Raw genomic sequence first — 12,964 nt, 5'->3', positions numbered from 1 at the left:
GAGTTAATGGGTGCAGCACACCAACATGGCACATGTATACATATGTAACAAACCTGCACATTGTGCACATGTACTCTAAAACTTAAAGTATAATTAAAAATAAATTAATTAAAATAAATAAATAAGAAATTGCATTAAAAAATGGCATTTTTAATGTTTAAAACTTAAGTTTTTGTTTTCATCTTTCTGATATATTTTATAAAAAGCTCTTTACAAATTAGTGCATTCATTTAACTATAATTTTCAATGAGGGTTCTTCAGAAAGTATGGTTGAAATCAAACCTAAGTATAATAAGGAAAAACACACACAACAGTTCAGTTCACCCTAGACTCAAAGCTAAAGCATTCATTACTCCTGAACAAAACAAGAGTTACCTTTTTAATTCAACTTCCATTTCTCTATGGTGGAGCAGAGGGTTCTCATTATCATTGACTTTATCATCTTTTCTTGAGTCACAGATGACAACCTTTCCCCCCAAATTTGCATTTCATACCCAGCATTCCTGTAGAACTCTTACACTGGTCAGCATTTGCTTTAATTCATGGAAAAATCTGCTAGAAACCATGTAAAAATTGAACTCATCCTTCTAAATAGTTATTATTATTATTTTCATTTTGAGACAGGGTCTCACTCTGTCACCCAGGCTGGAGTGCAGTGGTGTGATCAAGACTCACTGTAGCCTCAACCTCTAGGGCTCAAGCTATCCTCGAACCTCAGCTTCTGGAGTAGTTGGTAGTGTAGGCGTTGAACCATCATACCCAGCTACTTTTTAATTTTTTTGCAGAGATGGCGATCTCATTTTGCTGCCCAGGCTGGTCTCAACTCCTAGGCTTAAGCGATCCTCTTGCCTTGGCATTCTGAAGTGCTGGGATTACAAGCATGAGTCACTGTACTCAGCCTAAATAATTTTTAAAATTACTATTTGTTTTTCAGTTACCAGTTCTGGATGATGTGTAGTGAGACTAAACATTTGATTTTATGATTTTAAATAATTATCTCTATAGCATTGGGTATCTCAAATCTTTCCATTTTACCATGACAATGTGACTGTTTTGTAACTACACTTTGAAAGCGTATCTGATAATGTTTATATAATATGTCATTATATGGGTGTTTTGTATTTAGATTGGACAGTTATAATATATTTTCTATTTTTTTGCTTGCTAGCAATAAATACTTTCTTCTTGATCCTATGGTTTCTTCAAAGAGACATTTATGTGTTTTGTTTTTCTTTACTCTTCTGCTATATAACTAGGTCAGTTCTTACCTTAACAACATTATTTTACTTGCTCAAGCACTGAAATTTTCTGTTTTTAGCACTTCGTTTTAGAGTTATTAAATGTGTCTTTTAAAGCAATCTAAAGATTTCCTTCTTATTCTATTCACGTATTTTAAAAGGCTAGTTAACTTTGTTATCATGCCCTTTTTTGTTTCAAGGACAGACTCTATCTGATGTATTTCAAAAGATGTATGGAACTTTGCATTTTTATTCCAATTACCCTTTTTAATGATGCTTAATGTTGTCACACACAGTGAGACTATAAAACACTATACACTGAGGATGCTGCTGTTAATGACTGCTTCAAAAGAAGGTAGTTTAGGGAATGTGCAGTACTACAGACAGGAATTATTTTTTCCTATCTCTGAAGGGATTTTCAATGCAGCAGTTCTCAGTGGAACTGCATCTATGATTTTGCTGAGTTTACCTCAAAGACATTTTCTGTTTTATCCTTTTTGTATTTGCCAGGCAGCATTCAAGCAACAAATTTACATGAGAAAACCATAGTGTACTGACTTTTAATTAAAACTTCACACTCAAAATGCATTGGGATTTAATTTAAATATTTAATTGACACAATTTTTAAATGAAAAATAAAAGAATATGAGACTAAGTTATGGCATGGCTAAGAGATACTCTGATTTAAACATGACAAGTACACTGATGGTTGGCTAATGGGTTTTCCTGACCTTCAGAACACTCAGTTTTTCTTGTTAATGAATAGTATTAATAGAATGAATATCCTATTATGTATTTTGCAGTACCTACGACTAAAGTCAACCAATATCGAAATCATTATCCCTTCATTCTCCTGTATTTTCTATTGTGATGAATGATAATGACAGCCACGTAGTTCCCCAAACTTGAGGTTTTGCTTTCTCCTACTCCCTTTCTCCTTGTCTAAGAATAATCTAGTATCTTTCATAAAGATGGCTGAGCATAAAGCTCTGCTTACACAGGTGCAATACTAATTTGCTTAGTTAATCGGAATTTCTTTTTCCAAAGCCTAACCAAGGAATTTAGAAGAACAGAAAAAGTAGTGGAGTCAAATAAATTCCAGAACACGCAATAGTAGACATTGTAGAATCAGAAATAGTAGAGATAATACCTTTCCTCTCCATCATGAGGGGCATGACCAACATTCATAACAAAATGAGAGCAATAGGAGGTAGACAAATGCCTAGGCAGACAGGGGAAGGTCTCCGGTGAAACCTTACCTTCAAGCCAAAAACAGCCCGAGACCTGCGACCTGGAGTGAGATATTCTATTCCTGTTTGCCTACTCTTTCCCAACTGGTTCTTTCTGAATAATGCTTTTAAATTAACCAAATATTACCTTTTCCAATGCTACCTACGTCCCACCCCTTCCAATCCTGTGCTTGTAAAAACCCTAGACTCATCTACGCTTGTAAAAACCCTAGAAACCACCTAACTTCGGGTGGGGAACCACCCCTGTGTTCCCTCTCCGCTGAGAACTGTTTCCTCACTCAATAAAATTCTTCTCCATCCTCCTCACTCTTCAATTATCAGCATATCCTCATTCTTCTAGGACACAGGACAAGAACCTGGGAATCACCAAACAGGTGTATGAGCTATAACACAGGTGGGCTGGGGCACACCTGGCGCAGCTGCACCAGTGTGCAAGCCAGGCACAACCTGGGTGGACTGAGTGGGCGAGCTACCTCCTGCAGCAAGTAGCATGGCCAAGCAAGGCCCAGGCGGGGGCGTCACCAGCCGGAGGTTCCCAGCTGGCAAAGTGACTGAGAAAAATCCTGCATCAAAAAGACAGGTTAACAAGAAAAAAAGCATACCAGTTTATTTATTCAAAATTTTATGTGACACTGAAGCCTTCAGAAATGAAGACTCAGAGACTCAGGAAAAATTGTCGATTTTTGTGCTTAGGTTTGGTGAGGCATGAACAGCTGTGTAGCAATGTGATTGGACAAAAGGGGAAGACCTAAAGATAATAGACTGAGTAGGGAAACTCAGCAAAGCCTGTCCAGATTCCTCTTGGCTCTCTGTTGTATCATTTCTTCCTTCTTGGTATGGGGCAGGACCCATCTGGAATGAGGGTCTTATGACCTACTATTAAAGAGACATAGGTCAGAGAATTTCTTTATAGTCGGCTTCTAGAGAAAAAGGTGTAGGAAGGTTAGAGCAATATTTCTAGGTTTTATGGCTTGCTACGGGGCAAAGGGGTTCTAGTTTCTATGACCCACTTTGGGGAAGAGGAATTCTGGTTTTCATGATTCACTTCAGGAGAGAATGAGGGGTGTGAGATGGGAGGGCAGGAGAAGGTCAGAAAGACCTTGGTTCTGAGACTGCTACTTAAGCCTTCCAATGTTCTTTAAAGTACTCAGCATACAAAAGCATCATACTTCGAGATATCATTTTTCTGAATCCCAACAAGATCAATGAACATTCCCTGTAGAGGGGGAATAAGATCATACGAGAACCAGAGTTGCACTGAATTCGGAATGATGTTGCAGTACCTTTTGAAGTATGGTTTTAGCAGTTCTTGTCTCTTCACTGAAAGTTGCATGTGCGGATTTTCTGGGACTCAATGAGACCTGGCTGCATAAAATAATTCCTGTTTTCTTATGTAGTTTAGGAAACCTGAGCAAGTCTCTCCAGGTAACAATCAAAAGAGCCCATGCAATACACCGATAATTCTAAGCCATAAATATTAAAGGTATGTTATGTAGGTAGTGGTATCAAAAGGACATTGAGTCGTGGCTCTGACACTTACCTGCTGCATGATCCTAGGCAGATTACTTAACCTCTCTGTACTTCAGTTTTCTTATGTATAAAATGATGCTAATGAGGAAGAAAATCTAATAATCCAGTTAAAAATTAGGCAAAGATTTGAATAGACATTTCTCAAAAGAAGACATACAAAATGGCAAACAGACGTATGAAAGGTACTCAACGTCATCTGTCATCAGAAAAACGCAAATCAAAAGTACAATAAGATGTCATCTCACCCCAGTGAAAATGGCTTATATCCAAAAGACAGGAAATAACAAATGCTGGTGAGGACGTAGAGAAAAGGAAATCTTTGTACACGGTTGGTAGGAATGTAATTTAGTACAACAACTATGGAGAACAATTTGGAGATTCTTCAAAAAACTAAAAATTGAGCTACCATATGATCCAGCAATCCCACTGGTGGGCATATGCCCAAAAGAAATGAAATTAGCATATCGAAGAGATATCTGCACTCCCATGTTCGTTGCAGCTTTTTGGAAGCAATCTAAGTATCCATTAGCAGATGAATGAATAAAGAAGATGTGGTACATATACAAAATGGAGTACTACTCAGTCATGAAAAACAATGAGATTCAGTCATTTGCAACAACACAGATGGAACTGGAGGACGTTATGTTAAGTGAAATAAGCCAGGCACAGAAAGACAAACATTTATGTTCACACTTATTTGTGGGATCTAAAAATCAAAATAATTGAACCCATGTAGGTAAGGAGTAGAAGGATGGTTACCAGAGGCTGGGAAGGTAGTGGGAAGTGAAAAGGGGAAGTGGGGATGATTTGGTTAATGGGTACAAAAAATAGAATGAATAAGACCTAGTATTTGATTGCATGACAGGGTGACTATAGTCAATAATAATTTAATTGTACATTTAAAAATAACCAAAGGAATATAATTGGATTGTAACACAAAGGATAAATACTTGAGGAGATGGATATTCCATTTTCTGTGATCTGCTTATTTCACATTGCATGCTGGTATCAAAACATCTAATGTATCCTATAAATATATCCACCTACTATGTACCCACAAAAATTAAACGTATAGCTAAAAATTATAAAATAAAATGATGATAATGATAGAGTTTGCTTCACAGGAGTTTTCTGTTTATATGATTGGCTTTTGTTTCTCTCTAACGATGTTTTAGTTTTTCCTTTGATTTGAAAGGGTATTAAAATATATTATGAATAGAAATTTGTATAGGCATTACACATATTTGGGGAAATATATTTTATACACTAGTTTCTTGATACTCCTGGCCTTGTCTATAGATAAGAATTATTCTGATCAATCGACAAACTGCTACGACATTAACCCAAGAGATTGTTGTGTACCACTGTAATGAAATTAAACGGAGAAAAACTGTTTCCATTCACTTTCTAATTTCCATAATTTATTTTTTCTAATAAATTTCAAAGTAAAGTGGTGCTTGCAGGAAGACCACATCCAAAAACAACCTACAATATGAATAGAGATATTTCGTGCCATTTTTCCAAAAGCTACTTATATATTTTTTCTTCTATATTAAAGGAAAAATGCAGCAACATTTTCCACTTTCGCTTAAAAATGAACTGTAATTATTTTGATCATGCCATTAATGAGCTTGAAGTCGATTGATTGCTAAAAATAAATATCATGTTCTATTCACTGGTGTGCCAACTCATAATGACTCTTGCAAACCAGTTTAGGAATTTGTAAGCCAGTTGACATCATGTTGGTGACTTGAAAATAGGAAATAGTGAAAATACTACAGTAAGGAAATCAGAAAATGCCAAAAATCTGGGTGCTTTTTTTTTTTTTTTTGTTAACTTTTTCTAAGTTTTCAAATGTTTACCGGCATACCACTAAAGTCAGTCTTTCATCATCTCATGTTTTTCACATTTTGAATGAAAATGACTCTTTTGAACTCCAAATTAATACACTCAAACATTGGCTGTGATATCCATCCTATGGCAAATGTAAATAGATTTATGAGAGATGCCTGGCATCCTCCGTCCTTTGTAGAAAACAGGAACATAAATCTTGTCTGTTCAGAGTGTACACGCAGAGTAAAGAATGTTGCCCTGGCTTTCTTATCCCGTCTGTCATCATAGGTAGAATTTCAACTAAATCTTTTGAGAAATCTCAATGGAATAGTTATAAAGCTTTATATTGTAAGTTGTACTCAGCAATTTCAATTTCAGTAAAAGTAGATTTTCATCTAAGAAAAAAAAAAGAATGATCTCTAAAGGATATACACAGAAAACGGAATTATTTTGGCAAACACGCAATTCAAAAAACATTTGCTGTTAATCCTCACAAATTGCCTTTGAGATAATGATTAGGTCATCTTATTCTGATAACAGTACTTGGGTGTTCACAGAAAAACTTAGACATATTTCCCTTTAGTTTATGTTTGATAGGGAACATTCTGATAAGTAAAAATTAAACTTAATGGTTTGAGATAAATGCAATTCATACAACCTTTTAGGATTCTCTTCATATCTATAGAATCCTCCAAAGAGCTTTCCCAAATGTGAAGAAGTGACTTGTTAGTCCCTTTTAGAATTTCCATATGTGAGCTGGAGTATTCAGGACAATAACCTCAATTAAAAAGCAGAAATTCTCGTAAAAAGCTAGATAATAAGTTTTATCCACAAAAGATAGAACATCCATCTGTGCAAATTATGGTTTTAAAGAAGTCCTATCACCCTAGTTCAAGTATATTCGTTTTAATAATCACTATGTATAATGCATTTTTCTAAGTGTTCTTGGAGTAGTAAGACATGACTACAGATAGCAACAACAAAAGCTTATAATCAATTTTCAAACTGAAATGATAAGGAGCCAGTAAGTACATCTTAAGTATTAACCCCAAGCAAGAACATTCAGCTTATACCAAGACTCCAAAAATTTTAGGAGGTTGCTACAGAAGAAAAGGTGGAAGTAATTAGAAAGAGTAATAATGTGATACATCATATTATATATTTTAGAGAGAGAGGAAAGTGGAGCCTAGAGTGTGAAGCTTCATTGACTTCATTGTTTTTGGTATTTGCCTTCACTTGCTAATATTTTATTATATTTAACATTTGTTTTGGTATCCCACTAACTGTAGAATCCATTTTCTTATGTATTTTGTGATAAAACATATTAATCTGGGATAACCTAGGTCTCTCAACTTTCTACATTTCACTGAGTCAAAACTACTTCCCATTTCTTGCACCAAATATGCTCTTCAGAGAAAACATTTCTGTCACATAATTGGTGCAGTTTCCTTTTTCACTTACTTCTTTCCTCTTTCCCACCTGAAAAAAACCTCTGCTAGTGCTACATGATTTGCTCAGCCTAAATATCACCTGTATGTCAAACTTTCTTTAACCCTTCCAGGTTCACATATATTTCTTAATATTTTATAAAAAACAAACAAAAACTCTATGAAAATATTTACATTGTTTTGAATTTTTGGCATGTATGCATTTTTATATCCTCTACTAGTAATTGAGCACTTCCAGGTCAGAAGGTCATCTTTCTCTCACTCTTGCCATAATACTTAGTACTTAAAATATTCATTCAGTAGATAAAAAAATTTGGAGAATCAAGAAATAGTCTATCAGTCAATCAAGCTATATTTTTTAAAGGAGACACTTGATAATACATAATAAGAGCTAATATTTATTCAGTGCTTACAATTTGGCATTCCCTGTCCCAAGCTCTTTACTTCTCATTACATCTTCCCAACAACCCCATGATATGGAGAAACTGAGAGTTAAATCAAGTATTTAACTCAAGTATTCAGCTAACAAGCAGTGAAGCTGTCACTGGAAGCTAGGAAGTTGACTACGCAGCTGAGTGAGTAACCTGATGTCATTTTTTTCATTTTGTTGGTAATAAATATAAAAGTTATTAATGGATATGTAGCAAACAGCTACATAAAATCACAAGTATATACCTATATATCTACAGCTTTGTGAATTATTTTCTCTTTTGTGTTATCTATTTATCCCTAGCATTATTTCCCTTAGGAACAGACTTATTTTGATGTACTGATAAAACACTGCCTAGTCTAAGTGTAATGATTACAATTTACTAATTTGCAGTGATTGATTGCTTCTGATGTCAAATTTACTTTCCTGTGTAGACACTCATTTTTTTCCAATGGCTTCGTAAGGTCCCTGACTTCGAGATCCAGGCTTTTAAGAACAATGATGAGGCCTTCCCTCACATTCACCTTCTTACCTCTATGGCATTCATTCACTCAATCATTTATTCATTCATTCAATATGACTGATTAAAATACTAGTTAGGTTTTTAAACGGTGATCTAAACAATAAAAACTCAGAAATCATTGACCAAAGTCTATTTTTTAATAAAAATATACATATGTAGTTAAGAATAAATGTTTATTCCTGAAGAAATGTAATATGAATGTATTACATGGAAGTCATATTGTGAAGAAGTGTTCTCCTCTTAATAGATTCTAACCTAGACTTGGCACCTAGTCTTGTGAGCTGACATTGACTTAAAATTTTAGTTAAGTCTGTATGTAAATTTTATGTATTTGGCAATATTTACAGTTCAGAATGATCCATGCAAACTCTTTATTTCTGTTTTCTCTTTTAAAAATCAGATCTGCCACACTGGGCTTATCTGTCTGCAAGGCACCAATTTGTTCCTCCTGAGTAGTGCCAGCCCCTTTAGACCATGAATATAATCTCCTTTCCCTCCATCCTCCCCAACTCATTTTGTCCAATTTAGCCCATTTCACTTGTTACATAACCTGCCCCATTCCTGCAGACATTTAATTTTGCACCCCATTGTAGAGGACTACGTGCTCACAAACAGGGTGTTCCCGATAAGTCCTGCTCTCGCAAACCAAGCAGGGCGTTCCCCATAAGTCCTGCTCTCGCAAACGAAGCAGGGCGTTCCCCATAAGTCTTGCTCTTACAAACGAAGTCAGGGAAAGGTCAGAAAAACAACAATGTGTCTTGTGACTTGGTAACATTCCACAAACCACTGTATAAAATAAAGCAGAGCGCGCCATTTGGGGCGGCCGCCATGTTTGTCTTGTCTTGTGTTGTCTTGTGTGTTCATTCCTTTGTTTAGGAAACACGCGGACCCCAACACCCCATATTCCAAACTGACTTTATTGTGTATAGGCACTACTAAATATCATTTATAATTTATCACTTATAATTATTAACCATAACTGTCATTATTTAAAACTCTTTCTTTGCTTTTCATTTCCTAAGCTTTAAAATAAGTGGCACAGAAGAGGCCAAAAGAGCTAAGCTGTTTTGACAAGCACTGTAATATCTTTGGATTTTCACACCCAGGTCATAGTGCTTAATGAAAGCGACTAGTCATCCTTGACATGTTAAGAACCGCAGAGGAATGCAAAGAAAAAATTACATGGCCTTCAGTTTGACAGCATCAATGTATCTTAAAGTTATAACTTTATAACTTCACAATTTCTATTTTCAAGTGCAACAAAGAACATGAAATCATGCATGAAAACTTTTAGGACAATAAAAGTAGTTTTCTTGATCAAAGAACATTTGGAAATGAGATACAACTATTAAAGAAAAATGTAGTCTTGGAAGATAATATCCATTATTAAAAGATATTTTTAGCATACCGAGTTGAAGTCACATTTTCATTAATATTTTAAGCATAATGTTAAATAGCTCCTAGAGTAAAAGATAGTTATTATGAAGTTATCTTTGTATAGCACATACCACTTACTTGTGAATGCATTCAGCTTATAAATATTGAATATCTACTATGTGTACTACTGCAGGAATATCATGCTAAGATAGTTAACAGTCAAGCAGAAGAAATGGACCCATCAACCAAAAAAAAAAAATGTGATGAAAAGTAACAAGTATTATTAGAAGGAAACTATATTGGTCGTTTATACTGGTAAAGATCTAGTTGCAGAGAATATGTTATAGTAAAATTAAATCTGTTTGTTTTATATTAATAGGATAATTTGGAAAGCTGAAGATGCAGGCTTTAGCTAGAACTTTTAGAAAGAATTCCCAAAGCTACAACACAAAACCAAGACACTAAGGGAGCAATTGTCTCCCCTGTTGAACAGGGATGCTGCCGCCATAGCAGCCAGCTCCAGCACCATGACACTACAGCCAGGATTGAGAGGGATGAAATAACATTTTAAAGAGCAATACTTGAAAGAACTGGGTAGGCATCTAAATATAGCAAGCAAGGAAAAGAAAGAAGTAGATTTGGGGAAGAAATGTTTAATTTTAAGGAGATCTGGAGAGAGAATGTTCATTTTTGAAGCAGATTTGGAGAGTCGGATTTGTTTAGTCTTCACTGTGTGAAATTTCAGGAACCTGTGAGGCCTCTGTACCAGACTGAATATTTCTATCCCCCCAAAATTAATATGTTGAACATGTTAAAATCTCACACCCCAATGTCATGGTATTAGGAGATGGGACCTTTGGGATACCATTAGGATTAGATGAGGTTATAAGAAAGGAGCCTTCATGAATGGGATTAGTGTCCTTATGAGAGTCCCAAGCTTCCTCTCTCTGCTCTCTGCCATGCGAGAATCTAAGAAGTCAGCAGTCTGCAACCCAGAAGAGCCCTCACAAGAACTTGGCCATGCTGATATCTTGATCTCAGATTTCCAGCCTCCAAAACTGTAAGAAATAAATTTCTGTTGTTTATAAGCCACCAAGTCTACAGTATTTTGTTATAGTAAAGTACTAAGATGGCATCTAATAAGAATGAACTGACGAAGACAGGATCTAACAAGAATCTCACTGAGGTCATTGAATATATGAGCTCCAGAAATGAAAGAAGTTAGATTTCAAGATATAGGTTGGAAAATTGTGAGGTTAAAGGTGCTAGCAGAGGTTGTAAAGCTAGTTAAGCATGCTTAAGGAGGAAGGAAAGAAAAGGAGAAGAGAGCTCTAGCAAGGGCTACATTTATATAGTGGGTAGTAATGGAAAAGTCCAGTAAGAAATGAAACTCTAGGATGCAGCAGGAGACTTAGCAACACAGGAAAAGTGAAAAAAATGTTTAAGTTGGGAAATATGAGAAAGGGGCAACATTTTTTACTACTACAGAGAAGTCAATTAAAATATGAAAGAAGATTATCAGTTGTTTTTTAATGTTGGCAAGTCATGAGTGCTTTGACTTGAGTGGTCTCTTGGGTATGAGATAAAGGCAGAAAATAGATTGCAGTGGACTGAAAAGAGAGTGGTAGGTAATGAGTCAGAGTCAGGAAGCAAAAATACACTCATTCAAAATGCTTACCCTGTAGCATAAGGATAATGTACTCTGATAGCCAGAAGTAAAGAAGATCAATGCAAGAGAATTTCCTTTTCTCTTTAAAACTTATTTTAAAAGAGGATGAAATAAATATATGCAGAAACGAGAAGGATCAAGAAGAAAGAGAAAAGTTGAAGAAAGAGGAGAATCATGGAATTCTTGATAAAACAACTTCTTCAATACTTATGGGTGGTGAGCCTTAGAAGGAGCCTTCCCCATAAAACCAGGAAAAAGAGTAAATAAGTGTCAGATCGAGGTATATTGTTATAGGGAAAGAAAGCTGAGGAAGCTCACATGTTAAAGTCTCAGACCTTTTAGAAGGAGAATACTGAGAATCATTGAATGGCTTTGGCTTGCAGTCATTAGGGGAAGCATAGCAAAGGCTGGACCAGCCTACTGAATCTCCATCTCACCACTCTCAAGATGTATATCAGCAACTTGGAGCAGAGAGTGCTACTCATCACACTGCCCTGAGCATGGGAGGTCAGTTTCACAAAAAAAAAAAAAAAAAAAAAAACTTAACTCATTCAAATCTCTCTTCATCTTGTAAGATCGTTCACAGTTTCTTCCATTTACCTCCTCACCCATCTCTGTAAGAACCGGTATTTAAAGATAAGAACTGTGGGCCAATGTTGGAGAATCTAAATAAATAAACTATTTGTTTTTAATCTCAGGAACTCATCTGTTTGTGCTAATTTAATCTTTGAACTCTTTGTATGGTTAAATACCCACTAGGAGAAAAAACATCCAAACTGGCCTTCTGCAAAATTCTTACACTATAAACTCTCATTAAAAACCATAATTGTACTTCTTGAAATTTAATATCCATGGGTGAAAAATGAACCAACACTAACTTGTATAAAGCCTAATAGCAACTATTGTACATTAAAAAAAAAAAAAAAACACCTAACTTTATTCCTTTACAGAAAAAAAAGACAATAAAACTTACGAGATAAATGGAATATAGGATGTTAGGTGATATGATGAAGCATACTTGAGACATTCAATGTCTGACCCTGAGGTAAATCATCATTAGACTTCATCTAACCTCTCCCCACTCCACCCCAGCTTTAATTCCCATGATGGAAATTTGCTCATATTTCAAGGGAAAAAAAGGAAAGTGTTAATATACAGGTTTTGAGAAACAGAATGGTCATTTGGGAAAGCTGATATGGGAAATAAGAATAGATAGGTATAGTAACCAAGGTGCAGCACTGAGGAAAGGGCTGAGGAAAGGCGCGACTCTCCTATAATTTCTCCACCATCTTACAACATCACTACAACTTGGACAATTAGCCTTTTAAAATATTTGAAGGCAAGGGTTGATTACATATATTAAGTGGAATTAGATTTACAATATACTGTGAAGAATTATGTTTGAAAGTCTATTTCCAAAGTATCAATGAGGTTTTGAGTTAGCTAATAATCCATTGACTGTTTTGAAAATATTGGTTATTGGGACGGTGCACATTAACAAAGAGGTTATCGCTACCTTTATAATTAGTGTATTGACCACGTATACATTCAAAAAGAGCACGTAGATCTAGTGATTCCTCAATAACATACATTCAGAGGTTCACAAATATTTTAAAAAAATAGTGGATGAGAGCAGAAAAACTGATGGAAACCAAGAAACCAAGAT

The sequence above is a fragment of the Mandrillus leucophaeus genome, unplaced genomic scaffold (assembly GCF_000951045.1).
Source record: "Mandrillus leucophaeus isolate KB7577 unplaced genomic scaffold, Mleu.le_1.0 Scaffold293, whole genome shotgun sequence".
In the NCBI taxonomy this organism is placed as follows: domain Eukaryota; kingdom Metazoa; phylum Chordata; class Mammalia; order Primates; family Cercopithecidae; genus Mandrillus; species Mandrillus leucophaeus.
The sequence above is the reverse complement of the archived record's forward strand: the minus strand, read 5'-3'. Positions refer to the sequence as shown.